This window comes from Protomyctophum bolini, assembly GCF_963924005.1.
Source record: "Protomyctophum bolini genome assembly, chromosome: 10".
NCBI classification, from domain to species: Eukaryota; Metazoa; Chordata; class Actinopteri; order Myctophiformes; family Myctophidae; genus Protomyctophum; species Protomyctophum bolini.
In genome coordinates this window covers 36,088,687-36,114,971 of record NC_137871.1, presented here as the reverse complement: position 1 = coordinate 36,114,971, position 26,285 = coordinate 36,088,687, and positions in this window count along the sequence as shown.

The window sequence follows — 26,285 nt, the reverse complement described above, 5'->3', positions numbered from 1 at the left end:
AAGCTGTTTTTCAACAACCAAAAGTGTCAAATAATGTTTTAGGAGCTGTTTCTCAATAACCAAAAGTGTAAAATAATGTTTTAGGAGCTGTTTCTCAACAACCAAAGTGTCAAATAATGGTTAGAAGCTGTTTTTCAACAACCAAAAGTGTAAAATAATGTTTTAGGAGCTGTTTCTCAAAAACCAAAAGTGTAAAATAATGTTTTAGGAGCTGTTTCTCAACAACCAAAGTGTCAAATAATGGTTAGAAGCTGTTTTTCAACAACCAAAAGTGTCAAATAATGTTTTAGGAGCTGTTTCTCAATAACCAAAAGTGTAAAATAATGTTTTAGGAGCTGTTTCTCAACAACCAAAGTGTCAAATAATGGTTAGAAGCTGTTTTTCAACAAAAAAAGTGTCAAATAATGTTTTAGGATAATTTGCCTCCCAAAATAATTTGCCTCCCAAAATAATTTGCCTGACAAAATAATTTGCCTCCCAAAATAATTTGCCTCCCAAAATAATTTGCCTCCCAAAATAATTTGCCAAAATAATTTGCCTCCCAAAATAATTTGCCTCCCAAAATAATTTGCCAAAATAATTTGCCTCCCAAAATAATTTGCCAAAATAATTTGCCTCCCAAAAGAATTTGCCAAAATAATTTGCCTCCCAAAAAAAATTGCCTCCCAAAATAATTTGCCAAAATAATTTGCCTCCCAAAATAATTTGCCTGCCAAAATAATTTGCCTCCCAAAATAATTTGCCTCCCAAAATAATTTGCCTGACAAAATAATTTGCCAAAATAATTTGCCTCCCAAAATAATTTGCCTCCCAAAATAATTTGCCTGCCAAAATAATTTGCCAAAATAATTTGCCTCCCAAAATAATTTGCCAAAATAATTTGCCTCCCAAAATAATTTGCCTCCCAAAATAATTTGCCTCCCAAAATAATTTGCCTCCCAAAATAATTTGCCTCCCAAAATAATTTGCCAAAATAATTTGCCTCCCAAAATAATTTGCCTCCCAAAATAATTTGCCTGCCAAAATAATTTGCCAAAATAATTTGCCTCCCAAAATAATTTGCCTCCCAAAATAATTTGCCAAAATAATTTGCCTCCCAAAATAATTTGCCAAAATAATTTGCCTCCCAAAATAATTTGCCAAAATAATTTGCCTCCCAAAATAATTTGCCTCCCAAAATAATTTGGCAAATAATGTTTTAGGAGCTGTTTCTCAACAACCAAAGTGTCAAATAATGGTTAGAAGCTGTTTTTCAACAACCAAAAGTGTCAAATAATGTTTTAGGAGCTGTTTCTCAACAACCAAAAGTGTAAAATAATGTTTTAGGAGCTGTTTCTCAACAACCAAAGTGTCAAATAATGGTTAGAAGCTGTTTTTCAACAACCAAAAGTGTCAAATAATGTTTTAGGAGCTGTTTCTCAATAACCAAAAGTGTAAAATAATGTTTTAGGAGCTGTTTCTCAACAACCAAAGTGTCAAATAATGGTTAGAAGCTGTTTTTCAACAACCAAAAGTGTCAAATAATGTTTTAGGAGCTGTTTCTCAATAACCAAAAGTGTAAAATAATGTTTTAGGAGCTGTTTCTCAACAACCAAAGTGTCAAATAATGGTTAGAAGCTGTTTTTCAACAACCAAAAGTGTCAAATAATGTTTTAGGAGCTGTTTCTCAACAACCAAAAGTGTAAAATAATGTTTTAGGAGCTGTTTCTCAACAACCAAAGTGTCAAATAATGGTTAGAAGCTGTTTTTCAATAACCAAAAGTGTAAAATAATGTTTTAGGAGCTGTTTCTCAATAACCAAAAGTGTAAAATAATGATTTATGAGCTGTTTCTCAACAACCAAAGTGTCAAATAATGGTTAGAAGCTGTTTTTCAACAACCAAAAGTGTCAAATAATGTTTTAGGAGCTGTTTCTCAATAACCAAAAGTGTAAAATAATGTTTTAGGAGCTGTTTCTCAACAACCAAAGTGTCAAATAATGGTTAGATGCTGTTTTTCAACAACCAAAAGTGTCAAATAATGTTTTAGGAGCTGTTTCTCAATAACCAAAAGTGTAAAATAATGTTTTAGGAGCTGTTTCTCAACAACCAAAGTGTCAAATAATGGTTAGAAGCTGTTTTTCAACAACCAAAAGTGTCAAATAATGTTTTAGGAGCTGTTTCTCAATAACCAAAAGTGTAAAATAATGTTTTAGGAGCTGTTTCTCAACAACCAAAGTGTCAAATAATGGTTAGAAGCTGTTTTTCAACAACCAAAGGTGTCAAATAATGTTTTAGGAGCTGTTTCTCAATAACCAAAAGTGTAAAATAATGTTTTAGGAGCTGTTTCTCAACAACCAAAGTGTCAAATAATGGTTAGAAGCTGTTTTTCAACAACCAAAAGTGTCAAATAATGTTTTAGGAGCTGTTTCTCAATAACCAAAAGTGTAAAATAATGTTTTAGGAGCTGTTTCTCAACAACCAAAGTGTCAAATAATGGTTAGAAGCTGTTTCTCAACAACCAAAAGTGTCAAATAATGTTTTAGGAGCTGTTTCTCAATAACCAAAAGTGTAAAATAATGTTTTAGGAGCTGTTTCTCAACAACCAAAGTGTCAAATAATGGTTAGACGCTGTTTTTCAACAACCAAAAGTGTCAAATAATGTTTTAGGAGCTGTTTCTCAATAACCAAAAGTGTAAAATAATGTTTTAGGAGCTGTTTCTCAACAACCAAAGTGTCAAATAATGGTTAGAAGCTGTTTTTCAACAACCAAAAGTGTCAAATAATGTTTTAGGAGCTGTTTCTCAATAACCAAAAGTGTAAAATAATGTTTTAGGAGCTGTTTCTCAACAACCAAAGTGTCAAATAATGGTTAGAAGCTGTTTTTCAACAACCAAAAGTGTCAAATAATGTTTTAGGAGCTGTTTCTCAATAACCAAAAGTGTAAAATAATGTTTTAGGAGCTGTTTCTCAACAACCAAAGTGTCAAATAATGGTTAGAAGCTGTTTTTCAACAACCAAAAGTGTAAAATAATGTTTTAGGAGCTGTTTCTCAACAACCAAAGTGTCAAATAATGGTTAAAAGCTGTTTTTCAACAACCAAAAGTGTAAAATAATGTTTTAGGAGCTGTTTCTCAACAACCAAAGTGTCAAATAATGGTTAGAAGCTGTTTTTCAACAACCAAAAGTGTCAAATAATGTTTTAGGAGCTGTTTCTCAATAACCAAAAGTGTAAAATAATGTTTTAGGAGCTGTTTCTCAACAACCAAAGTGTCAAATAATGGTTAGAAGCTGTTTTTCAACAACCAAAAGTGTAAAATAATGTTTTAGGAGCTGTTTCTCAAAAACCAAAAGTGTAAAATAATGTTTTAGGAGCTGTTTCTCAACAACCAAAGTGTCAAATAATGGTTAGAAGCTGTTTTTCAACAACCAAAAGTGTCAAATAATGTTTTAGGAGCTGTTTCTCAATAACCAAAAGTGTAAAATAATGTTTTAGGAGCTGTTTCTCAACAACCAAAGTGTCAAATAATGGTTAGAAGCTGTTTTTCAACAAAAAAAGTGTCAAATAATGTTTTAGGATAATTTGCCTCCCAAAATAATTTGCCTCCCAAAATAATTTGCCTGACAAAATAATTTGCCTCCCAAAATAATTTGCCTCCCAAAATAATTTGCCTCCCAAAATAATTTGCCAAAATAATTTGCCTCCCAAAATAATTTGCCAAAATAATTTGCCTCCCAAAATAATTTGCCAAAATAATTTGCCTCCCAAAAGAATTTGCCAAAATAATTTGCCTCCCAAAAAAAATTGCCTCCCAAAATAATTTGCCAAAATAATTTGCCTCCCAAAATAATTTGCCTGCCAAAATAATTTGCCTCCCAAAATAATTTGCCTCCCAAAATAATTTGCCTGACAAAATAATTTGCCAAAATAATTTGCCTCCCAAAATAATTTGCCTCCCAAAATAATTTGCCTGCCAAAATAATTTGCCAAAATAATTTGCCTCCCAAAATAATTTGCCAAAATAATTTGCCTCCCAAAATAATTTGCCTCCCAAAATAATTTGCCTCCCAAAATAATTTGCCTCCCAAAATAATTTGCCTCCCAAAATAATTTGCCTCCCAAAATAATTTGCCAAAATAATTTGCCTCCCAAAATAATTTGCCTCCCAAAATAATTTGCCTGCCAAAATAATTTGCCAAAATAATTTGCCTCCCAAAATAATTTGCCTCCCAAAATAATTTGCCAAAATAATTTGCCTCCCAAAATAATTTGCCAAAATAATTTGCCTCCCAAAATAATTTGCCAAAATAATTTGCCTCCCAAAATAATTTGCCTCCCAAAATAATTTGGCAAATAATGTTTTAGGAGCTGTTTCTCAACAACCAAAGTGTCAAATAATGGTTAGAAGCTGTTTTTCAACAACCAAAAGTGTCAAATAATGTTTTAGGAGCTGTTTCTCAACAACCAAAAGTGTAAAATAATGTTTTAGGAGCTGTTTCTCAACAACCAAAGTGTCAAATAATGGTTAGAAGCTGTTTTTCAACAACCAAAAGTGTCAAATAATGTTTTAGGAGCTGTTTCTCAATAACCAAAAGTGTAAAATAATGTTTTAGGAGCTGTTTCTCAACAACCAAAGTGTCAAATAATGGTTAGAAGCTGTTTTTCAACAACCAAAAGTGTCAAATAATGTTTTAGGAGCTGTTTCTCAATAACCAAAAGTGTAAAATAATGTTTTAGGAGCTGTTTCTCAACAACCAAAGTGTCAAATAATGGTTAGAAGCTGTTTTTCAACAACCAAAAGTGTCAAATAATGTTTTAGGAGCTGTTTCTCAACAACCAAAAGTGTAAAATAATGTTTTAGGAGCTGTTTCTCAACAACCAAAGTGTCAAATAATGGTTAGAAGCTGTTTTTCAATAACCAAAAGTGTAAAATAATGTTTTAGGAGCTGTTTCTCAATAACCAAAAGTGTAAAATAATGATTTATGAGCTGTTTCTCAACAACCAAAGTGTCAAATAATGGTTAGAAGCTGTTTTTCAACAACCAAAAGTGTCAAATAATGTTTTAGGAGCTGTTTCTCAATAACCAAAAGTGTAAAATAATGTTTTAGGAGCTGTTTCTCAACAACCAAAGTGTCAAATAATGGTTAGATGCTGTTTTTCAACAACCAAAAGTGTCAAATAATGTTTTAGGAGCTGTTTCTCAATAACCAAAAGTGTAAAATAATGTTTTAGGAGCTGTTTCTCAACAACCAAAGTGTCAAATAATGGTTAGAAGCTGTTTTTCAACAACCAAAAGTGTCAAATAATGTTTTAGGAGCTGTTTCTCAATAACCAAAAGTGTAAAATAATGTTTTAGGAGCTGTTTCTCAACAACCAAAGTGTCAAATAATGGTTAGAAGCTGTTTTTCAACAACCAAAGGTGTCAAATAATGTTTTAGGAGCTGTTTCTCAATAACCAAAAGTGTAAAATAATGTTTTAGGAGCTGTTTCTCAACAACCAAAGTGTCAAATAATGGTTAGAAGCTGTTTTTCAACAACCAAAAGTGTCAAATAATGTTTTAGGAGCTGTTTCTCAATAACCAAAAGTGTAAAATAATGTTTTAGGAGCTGTTTCTCAACAACCAAAGTGTCAAATAATGGTTAGAAGCTGTTTCTCAACAACCAAAAGTGTCAAATAATGTTTTAGGAGCTGTTTCTCAATAACCAAAAGTGTAAAATAATGTTTTAGGAGCTGTTTCTCAACAACCAAAGTGTCAAATAATGGTTAGAAGCTGTTTTTCAACAACCAAAAGTGTCAAATAATGTTTTAGGAGCTGTTTCTCAATAACCAAAAGTGTAAAATAATGTTTTAGGAGCTGTTTCTCAACAACCAAAGTGTCAAATAATGGTTAGAAGCTGTTTTTCAACAACCAAAAGTGTCAAATAATGTTTTAGGAGCTGTTTCTCAACAACCAAAGTGTCAAATAATGGTTAGAAGCTGTTTTTCAACAACCAAAGTGTCATATAATGGTTAGAAGCTGTTTTTCAACAACCAAAAGTGTAAAATAATGTTTTAGGAGCTGTTTCTCAACAACCAAAGTGTCAAATAATGGTTAGAAGCTGTTTTTCAACAACCAAAAGTGTAAAATAATGTTTTAGGAGCTGTTTCTCAACAACCAAAGTGTCAAATAATGGTTAGAAGCTGTTTTTCAACAACCAAAAGTGTCAAATAATGTTTTAAGAGCTGTTTCTCAATAACCAAAAGTGTAAAATAATGTTTTAGGAGCTGTTTCTCAACAACCAAAGTGTCAAATAATGGTTAGAAGCTGTTTTTCAACAACCAAAAGTGTCAAATAATGTTTTAGGAGCTGTTTCTCAATAACCAAAAGTGTAAAATAATGTTTTAGGAGCTGTTTCTCAACAACCAAAGTGTAAAATAATGGTTAGAAGCTGTTTTTCAACAACCAAAAGTGTCAAATAATGTTTTAGGAGTTGTTTCTCAATAACCAAAAGTGTAAAATAATGTTTTTGGAGCTGTTTCTCAACAACCAAAGTGTCAAATAATGGTTAGAGGCTGTTTTTCAAAAAAAAAAAAGTGTCAAATAATGTTTTAGGATAATTTGCCTCCCAAAATAATTTGCCTCCCAAAATAATTTGCCTCCCAAAATAATTTGCCTGCCAAAATAATTTGCCAAAATAATTTGCCTCCCAAAATAATTTGCCAAAATAATTTGCCTCCCAAAATAATTTGCCTCCCAAAATAATTTGCCAAAATAATTTGCCTCCCAAAATAATTTGCCTCCCAAAATAATTTGCCAAAATAATTTGCCTCCCAAAATAATTTGCCAAAATAATTTGCCTCCCAAAATAATTTGCCTCCCAAAATAATTTGCCTCCCAAAATAATTTGCCAAAAGAATTTGCCTCCCAAAATAATTTGCCACCCAAAATAATTTGCCAAAATAATTTGCCTCCCAAAATAATTTGCCAAAATAATTTGCCTCCCAAAATAATTTGCCAAAATAATTTGCCTCCCAAAATAATTTGCCTCCCAAAATAATTTGCCTCCCAAAATAATTTGCCTCCCAAAATAATTTGCCAAAATATTTTGCCTCCCAAAATAATTTGCCTCCCAAAATAATTTGCCTCCCAAAATAATTTGCCTCCCAAAATAATTTGCCAAAATAATTTGCCTCCCAAAATAATTTGCCTCCCAAAATAATTTGCCAAAATAATTTGCCTCCCAAAATAATTTGCCTCCCAAAATATTTTGCCTCCCAAAATAATTTGCCTCCCAAAATAATTTGCCTGCCAAAATAATTTGCCAAAATAATTTGCCTCCCAAAATAATTTGCCAAAATAATTTGCCTCCCAAAATAATTTGCCTCCCAAAATATTTTGCCTCCCAAAATAATTTGCCAAAATAATTTGCCTCCCAAAATAATTTGCCTCCCAAAATAATTTGCCAAAATATTTTGCCTCCCAAAATAATTTGCCTCCCAAAATAATTTGCCAAAATATTTTGCCTCCCAAAATAATTTGCCTCCCAAAATAATTTGCCTCCCAAAATAATTTGCCAAAATAATTTGCCTCCCAAAATAATTTGCCTGCCAAAATAATTTGCCAAAATAATTTGCCTCCCAAAATAATTTGCCAAAATAATTTGCCTCCCAAAATATTTTGCCTCCCAAAATAATTTGCCAAAATAATTTGCCTCCCAAAATAATTTGCCAAAATAATTTGCCTCCCAAAATAATTTGCCAAAATAATTTGCCTCCCAAAATAATTTGCCAAAATAATTTGCCTCCCAAAATAATTTGCCAAAATAATTTGCCTCCCAAAATAATTTGCCAAAATAATTTGCCTCCCAAAATAATTTGCCACCCAAAATAATTTGCCAAAATAATTTGCCTCCCAAAATAATTTGCCAAAATAATTTGCCTCCCAAAATAATTTGCCAAAATAATTTGCCTCCCAAAATAATTTGCCTGCCAAAATAATTTGCCTCCCAAAATAATTTGCCTCCCAAAATAATTTGCCTGCCAAAATAATTTGCCTCCCAAAATAATTTGCCTCCCAAAATAATTTGCCTCCCAAAATAATTTGCCTCCCAAAATAAATTGCCAAAATAATTTGCCTCCCAAAATAATTTGCCTGCCAAAATAATTTGCCTCCCGCAAAATAATTTGCCTCCCAAAATAATTTGCCTGCCAAAATAATTTGCCTCCCAAAATAATTTGCCAAAATAATTTGCCTCCCAAAATAATTTGCCTCCCAAAATAATTTGCCTCCCAAAATATTTTGCCTCCCAAAATAATTTGCCTCCCAAAATATTTTGCCTCCCAAAATAATTTGCCTCCCAAAATATTTTGCCTCCCAAAATAATTTGCCAAAATAATTTGCCTCCCAAAATAATTTGCCAAAATAATTTGCCTCCCAAAATAATTTGCCTCCCAAAATAATTTGGCAAATAATGTTTTAGGAGCTGTTTCTCAACAACCAAAGTGTCAAATAATGGTTAGAAGCTGTTTTTCAACAACCAAAAGTGTCAAATAATGTTTTAGGAGCTGTTTCTCAATAACCAAAAGTGTAAAATAATGTTTTAGGAGCTGTTTCTCAACAACCAAAGTGTCAAATAATGGTTAGAAGCTGTTTTTCAACAACCAAAAGTGTCAAATAATGTTTTAGGAGCTGTTTCTCAATAACCAAAAGTGTAAAATAATGTTTTAGGAGCTGTTTCTCAACAACCAAAGTGTCAAATAATGGTTAGAAGCTGTTTTTCAACAACCAAAAGTGTCAAATAATGTTTTAGGAGCTGTTTCTCAATAACCAAAAGTGTAAAATAATGTTTTAGGAGCTGTTTCTCAACAACCAAAGTGTCAAATAATGGTTAGAAGCTGTTTTTCAACAACCAAAAGTGTCAAATAATGTTTTAGGAGCTGTTTCTCAATAACCAAAAGTGTAAAATAATGTTTTAGGAGCTGTTTCTCAACAACCAAAGTGTCAAATAATGGTTAGAAGCTGTTTTTCAACAACCAAAAGTGTAAAATAATGTTTTAGGAGCTGTTTCTCAACAACCAAAGTGTCAAATAATGGTTAAAAGCTGTTTTTCAACAACCAAAAGTGTAAAATAATGTTTTAGGAGCTGTTTCTCAACAACCAAAGTGTCAAATAATGGTTAGAAGCTGTTTTTCAACAACCAAAAGTGTCAAATAATGTTTTAGGAGCTGTTTCTCAATAACCAAAAGTGTAAAATAATGTTTTAGGAGCTGTTTCTCAACAACCAAAGTGTCAAATAATGGTTAGAAGCTGTTTTTCAACAACCAAAAGTGTAAAATAATGTTTTAGGAGCTGTTTCTCAAAAACCAAAAGTGTAAAATAATGTTTTAGGAGCTGTTTCTCAACAACCAAAGTGTCAAATAATGGTTAGAAGCTGTTTTTCAACAACCAAAAGTGTCAAATAATGTTTTAGGAGCTGTTTCTCAATAACCAAAAGTGTAAAATAATGTTTTAGGAGCTGTTTCTCAACAACCAAAGTGTCAAATAATGGTTAGAAGCTGTTTTTCAACAAAAAAAGTGTCAAATAATGTTTTAGGATAATTTGCCTCCCAAAATAATTTGCCTCCCAAAATAATTTGCCTGACAAAATAATTTGCCTCCCAAAATAATTTGCCTCCCAAAATAATTTGCCAAAATAATTTGCCTCCCAAAATAATTTGCCTCCCAAAATAATTTGCCAAAATAATTTGCCTCCCAAAATAATTTGCCAAAATAATTTGCCTCCCAAAAGAATTTGCCAAAATAATTTGCCTCCCAAAAAAAATTGCCTCCCAAAATAATTTGCCAAAATAATTTGCCTCCCAAAATAATTTGCCTGCCAAAATAATTTGCCTCCCAAAATAATTTGCCTCCCAAAATAATTTGCCTGACAAAATAATTTGCCAAAATAATTTGCCTCCCAAAATAATTTGCCTCCCAAAATAATTTGCCTGCCAAAATAATTTGCCAAAATAATTTGCCTCCCAAAATAATTTGCCAAAATAATTTGCCTCCCAAAATAATTTGCCTCCCAAAATAATTTGCCTCCCAAAATAATTTGCCTCCCAAAATAATTTGCCTCCCAAAATAATTTGCCAAAATAATTTGCCTCCCAAAATAATTTGCCTCCCAAAATAATTTGCCTGCCAAAATAATTTGCCAAAATAATTTGCCTCCCAAAATAATTTGCCTCCCAAAATAATTTGCCAAAATAATTTGCCTCCCAAAATAATTTGCCAAAATAATTTGCCTCCCAAAATAATTTGCCAAAATAATTTGCCTCCCAAAATAATTTGCCTCCCAAAATAATTTGGCAAATAATGTTTTAGGAGCTGTTTCTCAACAACCAAAGTGTCAAATAATGGTTAGAAGCTGTTTTTCAACAACCAAAAGTGTCAAATAATGTTTTAGGAGCTGTTTCTCAACAACCAAAAGTGTAAAATAATGTTTTAGGAGCTGTTTCTCAACAACCAAAGTGTCAAATAATGGTTAGAAGCTGTTTTTCAACAACCAAAAGTGTCAAATAATGTTTTAGGAGCTGTTTCTCAATAACCAAAAGTGTAAAATAATGTTTTAGGAGCTGTTTCTCAACAACCAAAGTGTCAAATAATGGTTAGAAGCTGTTTTTCAACAACCAAAAGTGTCAAATAATGTTTTAGGAGCTGTTTCTCAATAACCAAAAGTGTAAAATAATGTTTTAGGAGCTGTTTCTCAACAACCAAAGTGTCAAATAATGGTTAGAAGCTGTTTTTCAACAACCAAAAGTGTCAAATAATGTTTTAGGAGCTGTTTCTCAACAACCAAAAGTGTAAAATAATGTTTTAGGAGCTGTTTCTCAACAACCAAAGTGTCAAATAATGGTTAGAAGCTGTTTTTCAATAACCAAAAGTGTAAAATAATGTTTTAGGAGCTGTTTCTCAATAACCAAAAGTGTAAAATAATGATTTATGAGCTGTTTCTCAACAACCAAAGTGTCAAATAATGGTTAGAAGCTGTTTTTCAACAACCAAAAGTGTCAAATAATGTTTTAGGAGCTGTTTCTCAATAACCAAAAGTGTAAAATAATGTTTTAGGAGCTGTTTCTCAACAACCAAAGTGTCAAATAATGGTTAGATGCTGTTTTTCAACAACCAAAAGTGTCAAATAATGTTTTAGGAGCTGTTTCTCAATAACCAAAAGTGTAAAATAATGTTTTAGGAGCTGTTTCTCAACAACCAAAGTGTCAAATAATGGTTAGAAGCTGTTTTTCAACAACCAAAAGTGTCAAATAATGTTTTAGGAGCTGTTTCTCAATAACCAAAAGTGTAAAATAATGTTTTAGGAGCTGTTTCTCAACAACCAAAGTGTCAAATAATGGTTAGAAGCTGTTTTTCAACAACCAAAGGTGTCAAATAATGTTTTAGGAGCTGTTTCTCAATAACCAAAAGTGTAAAATAATGTTTTAGGAGCTGTTTCTCAACAACCAAAGTGTCAAATAATGGTTAGAAGCTGTTTTTCAACAACCAAAAGTGTCAAATAATGTTTTAGGAGCTGTTTCTCAATAACCAAAAGTGTAAAATAATGTTTTAGGAGCTGTTTCTCAACAACCAAAGTGTCAAATAATGGTTAGAAGCTGTTTCTCAACAACCAAAAGTGTCAAATAATGTTTTAGGAGCTGTTTCTCAATAACCAAAAGTGTAAAATAATGTTTTAGGAGCTGTTTCTCAACAACCAAAGTGTCAAATAATGGTTAGAAGCTGTTTTTCAACAACCAAAAGTGTCAAATAATGTTTTAGGAGCTGTTTCTCAATAACCAAAAGTGTAAAATAATGTTTTAGGAGCTGTTTCTCAACAACCAAAGTGTCAAATAATGGTTAGAAGCTGTTTTTCAACAACCAAAAGTGTCAAATAATGTTTTAGGAGCTGTTTCTCAACAACCAAAGTGTCAAATAATGGTTAGAAGCTGTTTTTCAACAACCAAAGTGTCATATAATGGTTAGAAGCTGTTTTTCAACAACCAAAAGTGTAAAATAATGTTTTAGGAGCTGTTTCTCAACAACCAAAGTGTCAAATAATGGTTAGAAGCTGTTTTTCAACAACCAAAAGTGTAAAATAATGTTTTAGGAGCTGTTTCTCAACAACCAAAGTGTCAAATAATGGTTAGAAGCTGTTTTTCAACAACCAAAAGTGTCAAATAATGTTTTAAGAGCTGTTTCTCAATAACCAAAAGTGTAAAATAATGTTTTAGGAGCTGTTTCTCAACAACCAAAGTGTCAAATAATGGTTAGAAGCTGTTTTTCAACAACCAAAAGTGTCAAATAATGTTTTAGGAGTTGTTTCTCAATAACCAAAAGTGTAAAATAATGTTTTAGGAGCTGTTTCTCAACAACCAAAGTGTCAAATAATGGTTAGAGGCTGTTTTTCAAAAAAAAAAAAGTGTCAAATAATGTTTTAGGATAATTTGCCTCCCAAAATAATTTGCCTCCCAAAATAATTTGCCTCCCAAAATAATTTGCCTGCCAAAATAATTTGCCAAAATAATTTGCCTCCCAAAATAATTTGCCAAAATAATTTGCCTCCCAAAATAATTTGCCTCCCAAAATAATTTGCCAAAATAATTTGCCTCCCAAAATAATTTGCCTCCCAAAATAATTTGCCAAAATAATTTGCCTCCCAAAATAATTTGCCAAAATAATTTGCCTCCCAAAATAATTTGCCTCCCAAAATAATTTGCCTCCCAAAATAATTTGCCAAAAGAATTTGCCTCCCAAAATAATTTGCCACCCAAAATGATTTGCCAAAATAATTTGCCTCCCAAAATAATTTGCCTCCCAAAATAATTTGCCAAAATAATTTGCCTCCCAAAATAATTTGCCTCCCAAAATAATTTGCCTCCCAAAATAATTTGCCTCCCAAAATAATTTGCCAAAATATTTTGCCTCCCAAAATAATTTGCCTCCCAAAATAATTTGCCTCCCAAAATAATTTGCCAAAATAATTTGCCTCCCAAAATAATTTGCCAAAATAATTTGCCTCCCAAAATAATTTGCCTCCCAAAATATTTTGCCTCCCAAAATAATTTGCCTCCCAAAATAATTTGCCTGCCAAAATAATTTGCCAAAATAATTTGCCTCCCAAAATAATTTGCCAAAATAATTTGCCTCCCAAAATAATTTGCCTCCCAAAATATTTTGCCTCCCAAAATAATTTGCCAAAATAATTTGCCTCCCAAAATAATTTGCCAAAATAATTTGCCTCCCAAAATAATTTGCCAAAATAATTTGCCTCCCAAAATAATTTGCCAAAATAATTTGCCTCCCAAAATAATTTGCCAAAATAATTTGCCTCCCAAAATAATTTGCCAAAATAATTTGCCTCCCAAAATAATTTGCCACCCAAAATAATTTGCCAAAATAATTTGCCTCCCAAAATAATTTGCCAAAATAATTTGCCTCCCAAAATAATTTGCCAAAATAATTTGCCTCCCAAAATAATTTGCCTGCCAAAATAATTTGCCTCCCAAAATAATTTGCCTCCCAAAATAATTTGCCTGCCAAAATAATTTGCCTCCCAAAATAATTTGCCAAAATAATTTGCCTCCCAAAATAATTTGCCTCCCAAAATAATTTGCCAAAATATTTTGCCTCCCAAAATAATTTGCCTCCCAAAATAAATTGCCAAAATAATTTGCCTCCAAAAATAATTTGCCTGCCAAAATAATTTGCCTCCCGCAAAATAATTTGCCTCCCAAAATAATTTGCCTGCCAAAATAATTTGCCTCCCAAAATAATTTGCCAAAAGATTTTGCCTCCCAAAATAATTTGCCTCCCAAAATATTTTGCCTCCCAAAATAATTTGCCTCCCAAAATATTTTGCCTCCCAAAATAATTTGCCTCCCAAAATATTTTGCCTCCCAAAATAATTTGCCAAAATAATTTGCCTCCCAAAATAATTTGCCAAAATAATTTGCCTCCCAAAATAATTTGCCAAAATAATTTGCCTCCCAAAATAATTTGCCTCCCAAAATAATTTGGCAAATAATGTTTTAGGAGCTGTTTCTCAACAACCAAAGTGTCAAATAATGGTTAGAAGCTGTTTTTCAACAACCAAAAGTGTCAAATAATGTTTTAGGAGCTGTTTCTCAATAACCAAAAGTGTAAAATAATGTTTTAGGAGCTGTTTCTCAACAACCAAAGTGTCAAATAATGGTTAGAAGCTGTTTTTCAACAACCAAAAGTGTCAAATAATGTTTTAGGAGCTGTTTCTCAATAACCAAAAGTGTAAAATAATGTTTTAGGAGCTGTTTCTCAACAACCAAAGTGTCAAATAATGGTTAGAAGCTGTTTTTCAACAACCAAAAGTGTAAAATAATGTTTTAGGAGCTGTTTCTCAACAACCAAAGTGTCAAATAATGGTTAGAAGCTGTTTTTCAACAACCAAAAGTGTAAAATAATGTTTTAGGAGCTGTTTCTCAACAACCAAAGTGTCAAATAATGGTTAGAAGCTGTTTTTCAACAACCAAAAGTGTCAAATAATGTTTTAGGAGCTGTTTCTCAATAACCAAAAGTGTAAAATAATGTTTTAGGAGCTGTTTCTCAACAACCAAAGTGTCAAATAATGGTTAGAAGCTGTTTTTCAACAACCAAAAGTGTAAAATAATGTTTTAGGAGCTGTTTCTCAAAAACCAAAAGTGTAAAATAATGTTTTAGGAGCTGTTTCTCAACAACCAAAGTGTCAAATAATGGTTAGAAGCTGTTTTTCAACAACCAAAAGTGTCAAATAATGTTTTAGGAGCTGTTTCTCAATAACCAAAAGTGTAAAATAATGTTTTAGGAGCTGTTTCTCAACAACCAAAGTGTCAAATAATGGTTAGAAGCTGTTTTTCAACAAAAAAAGTGTCAAATAATGTTTTAGGATAATTTGCCTCCCAAAATAATTTGCCTCCCAAAATAATTTGCCTGCCAAAATAATTTGCCTCCCAAAATAATTTGCCTCCAAAAATAATTTGCCTCCCAAAATAATTTGCCTCCCAAAATAATTTGCCAAAATAATTTGCCTCCCAAAATAATTTGCCAAAATAATTTGCCTCCCAAAAGAATTTGCCAACAGAATTTGCCTCCCAAAATAATTTGCCACCCAAAATAATTTGCCTCCCAAAATAATTTGCCAAAATAATTTGCCTCCCAAAAAAATTTGCCTCCCAAAATAATTTGCCAAAATAATTTGCCTCCCAAAATAATTTGCCTGCCAAAATAATTTGCCTCCCAAAATAATTTGCCTCCCAAAATAATTTGCCTCCCAAAATAATTTGCCTCCCAAAATAATTTGCCTCCCAAAATAATTTGCCTGCCAAAATAATTTGCCAAAATAATTTGCCTCCCAAAATAATTTGCCTCCCAAAATAATTTGCCTCCCAAAATAATTTGCCAAAATAATTTGCCTCCCAAAATAATTTGCCAAAATAATTTGCCTCCCAAAATAATTTGCCTGCCAAAATAATTTGCCAAAATAATTTGCCTCCCAAAATAATTTCCCAAAATAATTTGCCTCCCAAAATAATTTGCCAAAATAATTTGCCTCCCAAAATAATTTGCCTCCCAAAATAATTTGCCTCCCAAAATAATTTGCCAAAATAATTTGCCTCCCAAAATAATTTGCCTCCCAAAATAATTTGGCAAATAATGTTTTAGGAGCTGTTTCTCAACAACCAAAGTGTCAAATAATGGTTAGAAGCTGTTTTTCAACAACCAAAAGTGTCAAATAATGTTTTAGGAGCTGTTTCTCAACAACCAAAAGTGTAAAATAATGTTTTAGGAGCTGTTTCTCAACAACCAAAGTGTCAAATAATGGTTAGAAGCTGTTTTTCAACAACCAAAAGTGTCAAATAATGTTTTAGGAGCTGTTTCTCAACAACCAAAAGTGTAAAATAATGTTTTAGGAGCTGTTTCTCAACAACCAAAGTGTCAAATAATGGTTAGAAGCTGTTTTTCAACAACCAAAAGTGTCAAATAATGTTTTAGGAGCTGTTTCTCAATAACCAAAAGTGTAAAATAATGTTTTAGGAGCTGTTTCTCAACAACCAAAGTGTCAAATAATGGTTAGAAGCTGTTTTTCAACAACCAAAAGTGTCAAATAATGTTTTAGGAGCTGTTTCTCAATAACCAAAAGTGTAAAATAATGTTTTAGGAGCTGTTTCTCAACAACCAAAGTGTCAAATAATGGTTAGAAGCTGTTTTTCAACAACCAAAAGTGTCAAATAATGTTTTAGGAGCTGTTTCTCAACAACCAAAAGTGTAAAATAATGTTTTAGGAGCTGTTTCTCAATAACCAAAAGTGTAAAATAATGTTTTAGGAGCTGTTTCTCAACAACCAAAGTGTCAAATAATGGTTAGAGGCTGTTTTTCAACAAAAAAAAGTGTCAAATAATGTTTTAGGATAATTTGCCTCCCAAAATAATTTGCCTCCCAAAATAATTTGCCTCCCAAAATAATTTGCCTCCCAAAATAATTTGCCTCCCAAAATAATTTGCCTGCCAAAATAATTTGCCAAAATAATTTGCCTCCCAAAATAATTTGCCTCCCAAAATAATTTGCCTCCCAAAATAATTTGCCAAAATAATTTGCCTCCCAAAATAATTTGCCAAAATAATTTGCCTCCCAAAATAATTTGCCTCCCAAAATAATTTGCCTCCCAAAATAATTTGCCAAAAGAATTTGCCTCCCAAAATAATTTGCCACCCAAAATAATTTGCCTCCCAAAATAATTTGCCAAAATAATTTGCCTCCCAAAATAATTTGCCAAAATAATTTGCCTCCCAAAATAATTTGCCTGCCAAAATAATTTGCCTCCCAAAATAATTTGCCTCCCAAAATAATTTGCCTCCCAAAATAATTTGCCAAAATATTTTGCCTCCCAAAATAATTTGCCTCCCAAAATAATTTGCCAAAATATTTTGCCTCCCAAAATAATTTGCCTCCCAAAATAATTTGCCTCCCAAAATAATTTGCCAAAATAATTTGCCTCCCAAAATAATTTGCCTGCCAAAATAATTTGCCAAAATAATTTGCCTCCCAAAATAATTTGCCAAAATAATTTGCCTCCCAAAATAATTTGCCTCCCAAAATATTTTGCCTCCCAAAATAATTTGCCAAAATAATTTGCCTCCCAAAATAATTTGCCAAAATAATTTGCCTCCCAAAATAATTTGCCAAAATAATTTGCCTCCCAAAATAATTTGCCAAAATAATTTGCCTCCCAAAATAATTTGCCAAAATAATTTGCCTCCCAAAATAATTTGCCAAAATAATTTGCCTCCCAAAATAATTTGCCACCCAAAATAATTTGCCAAAATAATTTGCCTCCCAAAATAATTTGCCAAAATAATTTGCCTCCCAAAATAATTTGCCAAAATAATTTGCCTCCCAAAATAATTTGCCTGCCAAAATAATTTGCCTCCCAAAATAATTTGCCTCCCAAAATAATTTGCCTGCCAAAATAATTTGCCTCCCAAAATAATTTGCCAAAATAATTTGCCTCCCAAAATAATTTGCCTCCCAAAATAATTTGCCTCCCAAAATAATTTGCCTCCCAAAATAAATTGCCAAAATAATTTGCCTCCCAAAATAATTTGCCTGCCAAAATAATTTGCCTCCCGCAAAATAATTTGCCTCCCAAAATAATTTGCCTGCCAAAATAATTTGCCTCCCAAAATAATTTGCCAAAATAATTTGCCTCCCAAAATAATTTGCCTCCCAAAATAATTTGCCTCCCAAAATATTTTGCCTCCCAAAATAATTTGCCTCCCAAAATATTTTGCCTCCCAAAATAATTTGCCAAAATAATTTGCCTCCCAAAATAATTTGCCAAAATAATTTGCCTCCCAAAATAATTTGCCTCCCAAAATAATTTGGCAAATAATGTTTTAGGAGCTGTTTCTCAACAACCAAAGTGTCAAATAATGGTTAGAAGCTGTTTTTCAACAACCAAAAGTGTCAAATAATGTTTTAGGAGCTGTTTCTCAATAACCAAAAGTGTAAAATAATGTTTTAGGAGCTGTTTCTCAACAACCAAAGTGTCAAATAATGGTTAGAAGCTGTTTTTCAACAACCAAAAGTGTCAAATAATGTTTTAGGAGCTGTTTCTCAATAACCAAAAGTGTAAAATAATGTTTTAGGAGCTGTTTCTCAACAACCAAAGTGTCAAATAATGGTTAGAAGCTGTTTTTCAACAACCAAAAGTGTCAAATAATGTTTTAGGAGCTGTTTCTCAATAACCAAAAGTGTAAAATAATGTTTTAGGAGCTGTTTCTCAACAACCAAAGTGTCAAATAATGGTTAGAAGCTGTTTTTCAACAACCAAAAGTGTCAAATAATGTTTTAGGAGCTGTTTCTCAATAACCAAAAGTGTAAAATAATGTTTTAGGAGCTGTTTCTCAACAACCAAAGTGTCAAATAATGGTTAGAAGCTGTTTTTCAACAACCAAAAGTGTAAAATAATGTTTTAGGAGCTGTTTCTCAACAACCAAAGTGTCAAATAATGGTTAGAAGCTGTTTTTCAACAACCAAAAGTGTAAAATAATGTTTTAGGAGCTGTTTCTCAACAACCAAAGTGTCAAATAATGGTTAGAAGCTGTTTTTCAACAACCAAAAGTGTCAAATAATGTTTTAGGAGCTGTTTCTCAATAACCAAAAGTGTAAAATAATGTTTTAGGAGCTGTTTCTCAACAACCAAAGTGTCAAATAATGGTTAGAAGCTGTTTTTCAACAACCAAAAGTGTAAAATAATGTTTTAGGAGCTGTTTCTCAAAAACCAAAAGTGTAAAATAATGTTTTAGGAGCTGTTTCTCAACAACCAAAGTGTCAAATAATGGTTAGAAGCTGTTTTTCAACAACCAAAAGTGTCAAATAATGTTTTAGGAGCTGTTTCTCAATAACCAAAAGTGTAAAATAATGTTTTAGGAGCTGTTTCTCAACAACCAAAGTGTCAAATAATGGTTAGAAGCTGTTTTTCAACAAAAAAAGTGTCAAATAATGTTTTAGGATAATTTGCCTCCCAAAATAATTTGCCTCCCAAAATAATTTGCCTGCCAAAATAATTTGCCTCCCAAAATAATTTGCCTCCCAAAATAATTTGCCTCCCAAAATAATTTGCCTCCCAAAATAATTTGCCAAAATAATTTGCCTCCCAAAATAATTTGCCAAAATAATTTGCCTCCCAAAAGAATTTGCCAAAAGAATTTGCCTCCCAAAATAATTTGCCACCCAAAATAATTTGCCAAAATAATTTGCCAAAATAATTTGCCTCCCAAAATAATTTGCCAAAATAATTTGCCTCCCAAAAAAATTTGCCTCCCAAAATAATTTGCCAAAATAATTTGCCTCCCAAAATAATTTGCCTGCCAAAATAATTTGCCTCCCAAAATAATTTGCCTCCCAAAATAATTTGCCTCCCAAAATAATTTGCCAAAATAATTTGCCTCCCAAAATAATTTGCCTCCCAAAATAATTTGCCTGCCAAAATAATTTGCCAAAATAATTTGCCTCCCAAAATAATTTGCCTCCCAAAATAATTTGCCTCCCAAAATAATTTGCCAAAATAATTTGCCTCCCAAAATAATTTGCCAAAATAATTTGCCTCCCAAAATAATTTGCCAAAATAATTTGCCTCCCAAAATAATTTGCCTCCCAAAATAATTTGCCTGCCAAAATAATTTGCCAAAATAATTTGCCTCCCAAAATAATTTCCCAAAATAATTTGCCTCCCAAAATAATTTGCCAAAATAATTTGCCTCCCAAAATAATTTGCCTCCCAAAATAATTTGCCTCCCAAAATAATTTGCCTCCCAAAATAATTTGCCAAAATAATTTGCCTCCCAAAATAATTTGCCTCCCAAAATAATTTGGCAAATAATGTTTTAGGAGCTGTTTCTCAACAACCAAAGTGTCAAATAATGGTTAGAAGCTGTTTTTCAACAACCAAAAGTGTCAAATAATGTTTTAGGAGCTGTTTCTCAACAACCAAAAGTGTAAAATAATGTTTTAGGAGCTGTTTCTCAACTACCAAAGTGTCAAATAATGGTTAGAAGCTGTTTTTCAACAACCAAAAGTGTCAAATAATGTTTTAGGAGCTGTTTCTCAACAACCAAAAGTGTAAAATAATGTTTTAGGAGCTGTTTCTCAACAACCAAAGTGTCAAATAATGGTTAGAAGCTGTTTTTCAACAACCAAAAGTGTCAAATAATGTTTTAGGAGCTGTTTCTCAATAACCAAAAGTGTAAAATAATGTTTTAGGAGCTGTTTCTCAACAACCAAAGTGTCAAATAATGGTTAGAAGCTGTTTTTCAACAACCAAAAGTGTCAAATAATGTTTTAGGAGCTGTTTCTCAATAACCAAAAGTGTAAAATAATGTTTTAGGAGCTGTTTCTCAACAACCAAAGTGTCAAATAATGGTTAGAAGCTGTTTTTCAACAACCAAAAGTGTCAAATAATGTTTTAGGAGCTGTTTCTCAACAACCAAAAGTGTAAAATAATGTTTTAGGAGCTGTTTCTCAACAACCAAAGTGTCAAATAATGGTTAGAAGCTGTTTTTCAATAACCAAAAGTGTAAAATAATGTTTTAGGAGCTGTTTCTCAATAACCAAAAGTGTAAAATAATGTTTTATGAGCTGTTTCTCAACAACCAAAGTGTCAAATAATGGTTAGAAGCTGTTTTTCAACAACCAAAAGTGTCAAATAATGTTTTAGGAGCTGTTTCTCAACAACCAAAACTGTAAAATAATGTTTTAGGAGCTGTTTCTCAACAACCAAAGTGTCAAATAATGGTTAGAAGCTGTTTTTCAACAAAAAAAAGTGTCAAATAATGTTTTAGGATAATTTGCCTCCCAAAATAATTTGCCTCCCAAAATAATTTGCCTGCCAAAATAATTTGCCAAAATAATTTGCCTCCCAAAATAATTTGCCAAAATAATTTGCCTCCCAAAATAATTTGCCTCCCAAAATAATTTGCCAAAATAATTTGCCTCCCAAAATAATTTGCCTCCCAAAATAATTTGCCAAAATAATTTGCCTCCCAAAATAATTTGCCAAAATAATTTGCCTCCCAAAATAATTTGCCTCCCAAAAGAATTTGCCAAAAGAATTTGCCTCCCAAAATAATTTGCCACCCAAAATAATTTGCCAAAATAATTTGCCTCCCAAAATAATTTGCCAAAATAATTTGCCTCCCAAAATAATTTGCCAAAATAATTTGCCTCCCAAAATAATTTGCCTCCCAAAATAATTTGCCAAAATAATTTGCCTCCCAAAATAATTTGCCTCCCAAAATAATTTGCCTAAATAATTTGCCTCCCAAAATAATTTGCCTCCCAAAATAATTTGCCTCCCCCAAAATAATTTGCCTCCCAAAATAATTTGCCTGCCAAAATAATTTGCCAAAATAATTTGCCTCCCAAAATAATTTGCCAAAATAATTTGCCTCCCAAAATAATTTGCCTCCCAAAATAATTTGCCAAAATAATTTGCCTCCCAAAATAATTTGCCAAAATAATTTGCCTCCCAAAATAATTTGCCTCCCAAAATAATTTGCCAAAATAATTTGCCTCCCAAAATAATTTGCCAAAATAATTTGCCTCCCAAAATAATTTGCCAAAATAATTTGCCTCCCAAAATAATTTGCCACCCAAAATAATTTGCCAAAATAATTTGCCTCCCAAAATAATTTGCCAAAATAATTTGCCTCCCAAAATAATTTGCCAAAATAATTTGCCTCCCAAAATAATTTGCCAGCCAAAATAATTTGCCTCCCAAAATAATTTGCCTCCCAAAATAATTTGCCTGCCAAAATAATTTGCCAAAATAATTTGCCTCCCAAAATAATTTGCCAAAATAATTTGCCTCCCAAAATAATTTGCCTCCCAAAATAATTTGCCAAAATATTTTGCCTCCCAAAATAATTTGCCAAAATAATTTGCCTCCCAAAATAAATTGCCAAAATAATTTGCCTCCCAAAATAATTTGCCTGCCAAAATAATTTGCCTCCCCCAAAATAATTTGCCTCCCAAAATAATTTGCCTGCCAAAATAATTTGCCAAAATAATTTGCCTCCCAAAATAATTTGCCAAAATAATTTGCCTCCCAAAATAATTTGCCTCCCAAAATATTTTGCCAAAATAATTTGCCTCCCAAAATAATTTGCCAAAATAATTTGCCTCCCAAAATAATTTGCCAAAATAATTTGCCTCCCAAAATAATTTGGCAAATAATGTTTTAGGAGCTGTTTCTCAACAACCAAAGTGTCAAATAATGGTTAGAAGCTGTTTTTCAACAACCAAAAGTGTCAAATAATGTTTTAGGAGCTGTTTCTCAATAACCAAAAGTGTAAAATAATGTTTTAGGAGCTGTTTCTCAACAACCAAAGTGTCAAATAATGGTTAGAAGCTGTTTTTCAACAACCAAAAGTGTCAAATAATGTTTTAGGAGCTGTTTCTCAATAACCAAAAGTGTAAAATAATGTTTTAGGAGCTGTTTCTCAACAAGCTGTCTCCCAAAATAATTTGCCTCCCAAAATAATTTGCCTCCCCCAAAATAATTTGCCTCCCAAAATAATTTGCCTGCCAAAATAATTTGCCAAAATAATTTGCCTCCCAAAATAATTTGCCAAAATAATTTGCCTCCCAAAATAATTTGCCTCCCAAAATATTTTGCCTCCCAAAATAATTTGCCAAAATAATTTGCCTCCCAAAATAATTTGCCTCCCAAAATAATTTGCCTCCCAAAATAATTTGCCTCCCAAAATAATTTGCCAAAATAATTTGCCTCCCAAAATAATTTGCCAAAATAATTTGCCTCCCAAAATAAATTGCCAAAATAATTTGCCTCCCAAAATAATTTGCCTGCCAAAATAATTTGCCTCCCCCAAAATAATTTGCCTCCCAAAATAATTTGCCTCCCAAAATAATTTGCCTCCCAAAATAATTTGCCAAAATAATTTGCCTCCCAAAATAATTTGCCTCCCAAAATAATTTGCCTCCCAAAATAATTTGCCAAAATAATTTGCCTCCCAAAATAATTTGCCAAAATAATTTGCCTCCCAAAATAATTTGCCAAAAGAATTTGCCTCCCAAAATAATTTGCCACCCAAAATAATTTGCCAAAATAATTTGCCTCCCAAAATAATTTGCCAAAATAATTTGCCTCCCAAAAAAATTTGCCTCCCAAAATAATTTGCCAAAATAATTTGCCTCCCAAAATAATTTGCCTGCCAAAATAATTTGCCTCCCAAAATAATTTGCCTCCCAAAATAATTTGCCAAAATAATTTGCCTCCCAAAATAATTTGCCTCCCAAAATAATTTGCCTGCCAAAATAATTTGCCAAAATAATTTGCCTCCCAAAATAATTTGCCTCCCAAAATAATTTGCCTCCCAAAATAATTTGCCAAAATAATTTGCCTCCCAAAATAATTTGCCAAAATAATTTGCCAAAATAATTTGCCTCCCAAAATAATTTGCCTCCCAAAATAATTTGCCTGCCAAAATAATTTGCCAAAATAATTTGCCTCCCAAAATAATTTCCCAAAATAATTTGCCTCCCAAAATAATTTGCCAAAATAATTTGCCTCCCAAAATAATTTGCCTCCCAAAATAATTTGCCAAAATAATTTGCCTCCCAAAATAATTTGCCTCCCAAAATAATTTGGCAAATAATGTTTTAGGAGCTGTTTCTCAACAACCAAAGTGTCAAATAATGGTTAGAAGCTGTTTTTCAACAACCAAAAGTGTCAAATAATGTTTTAGGAGCTGTTTCTCAACAACCAAAAGTGTAAAATAATGTTTTAGGAGCTGTTTCTCAACAACCAAAGTGTCAAATAATGGTTAGAAGCTGTTTTTCAACAACCAAAAGTGTCAAATAATGTTTTAGGAGCTGTTTCTCAACAACCAAAACTGTAAAATAATGTTTTAGGAGCTGTTTCTCAACAACCAAAGTGTCAAATAATGGTTAGAAGCTGTTTTTCAACAACCAAAAGTGTCAAATAATGTTTTAGGAGCTGTTTCTCAATAACCAAAAGTGTAAAATAATGTTTTAGGAGCTGTTTCTCAACAACCAAAGTGTCAAATAATGGTTAGAAGCTGTTTCTCAACAACCAAAGTGTCAAATAATGGTTAGAAGCTGTTTTTCAACAACCAAAAGTGTCAAATAATGTTTTAGGAGCTGTTTCTCAATAACCAAAAGTGTAAAATAATGTTTTAGGAGCTGTTTCTCAACAACCAAAGTGTCAAATAATGGTTGGAAGCTGTTTCTCAACAACCAAAAGTGTCAAATATTGTTTTAGGAGCTGTTTCTCAACAACCAAAGTGTCAAATAATGGTTAGAAGCTGTTTTTCAACAACCAAAAGTGTCAAATAATGTTTTAGGAGCTGTTTCTCAATAACCAAAAGTGTAAAATAATGTTTTAGGAGCTGTTTCTCAACAACCAAAGTGTCAAATAATGGTTAGAAGCTGTTTTTCAACAACCAAAAGTGTCAAATAATGTTTTAGGAGCTGTTTCTCAATAACCAAAAGTGTAAAATAATGTTTTAGGAGCTGTTTCTCAACAACCAAAGTGTCAAATAATGGTTAGAAGCTGTTTTTCAACAACCAAAAGTGTCAAATAATGTTTTAGGAGCTGTTTCTCAATAACCAAAAGTGTAAAATAATGTTTTAGGAGCTGTTTCTCAACAACCAAAGTGTCAAATAATGGTTAGAAGCTGTTTTTCAACAACCAAAAGTGTAAAATAATGTTTTAGGAGCTGTTTCTCAACAACCAAAGTGTCAAATAATGGTTAGAAGCTGTTTTTCAACAACCAAAAGTGTAAAATAATGTTTTAGGAGCTGTTTCTCAACAACCAAAGTGTCAAATAATGGTTAGAAGCTGTTTTTCAACAACCAAAAGTGTCAAATAATGTTTTAGGAGCTGTTTCTCAATAACCAAAGTGTCAAATAATGTTTTAGGAGCTGTTTCTCAACAACCAAAGTGTCAAATAATGGTTAGAAGCTGTTTTTCAACAACCAAAAGTGTAAAATAATGTTTTAGGAGCTGTTTCTCAAAAACCAAAAGTGTAAAATAATGTTTTAGGAGCTGTTTCTCAACAACCAAAGTGTCAAATAATGGTTAGAAGCTGTTTTTCAACAACCAAAAGTGTCAAATAATGTTTTAGGAGCTGTTTCTCAATAACCAAAAGTGTAAAATAATGTTTTAGGAGCTGTTTCTCAACAACCAAAGTGTCAAATAATGGTTAGAAGCTGTTTTTCAACAAAAAAAAGTGTCAAATAATGTTTTAGGATAATTTGCCTCCCAAAATAATTTGCCTCCCAAAATAATTTGCCTGCCAAAATAATTTGCCTCCCAAAATAATTTGCCTCCCAAAATAATTTGCCTCCCAAAATAATTTGCCAAAATAATTTGCCTCCCAAAATAATTTGCCTCCCAAAATAATTTGCCTCCCAAAATAATTTGCCAAAATAATTTGCCTCCCAAAATAATTTGCCAAAATAATTTGCCTCCCAAAATAATTTGCCAAAATAATTTGCCTCCCAAAAGAATTTGCCTCCCAAAATAATTTGCCACCCAAAATAATTTGCCAAAATAATTTGCCTCCCAAAATAATTTGCCAAAATAATTTGCCTCCCAAAAAAATTTGCCTCCCAAAATAATTTGCCAAAATAATTTGCCTCCCAAAATAATTTGCCTGCCAAAATAATTTGCCTCCCAAAATAATTTGCCTCCCAAAATAATTTGCCTCCCAAAATAATTTGCCAAAATAATTTGCCTCCCAAAATAATTTGCCTCCCAAAATAATTTGCCTGCCAAAATAATTTGCCAAAATAATTTGCCTCCCAAAATAATTTGCCAAAATAATTTGCCTCCCAAAATAATTTGCCTCCCAAAATATTTTGCCTCCCAAAATAATTTGCCAAAATAATTTGCCTCCCAAAATAATTTGCCAAAATAATTTGCCTCCCAAAATAATTTGCCTCCCAAAATAATTTGCCAAAATAATTTGCCTCCCAAAATAATTTGCCAAAATAATTTGCCAAAATAATTTGCCTCCCAAAATAATTTGCCTGCCAAAATAATTTGCCTCCCCCAAAATAATTTGCCTCCCAAAATAATTTGCCTGCCAAAATAATTTGCCAAAATAATTTGCCTCCCAAAATAATTTGCCAAAATAATTTGCCTCCCAAAATAATTTGCCTCCCAAAATATTTTGCCTCCCAAATAATGTTTTAGGAGCTGTTTCTCAATAACCAAAAGTGTAAAATAATGTTTTAGGA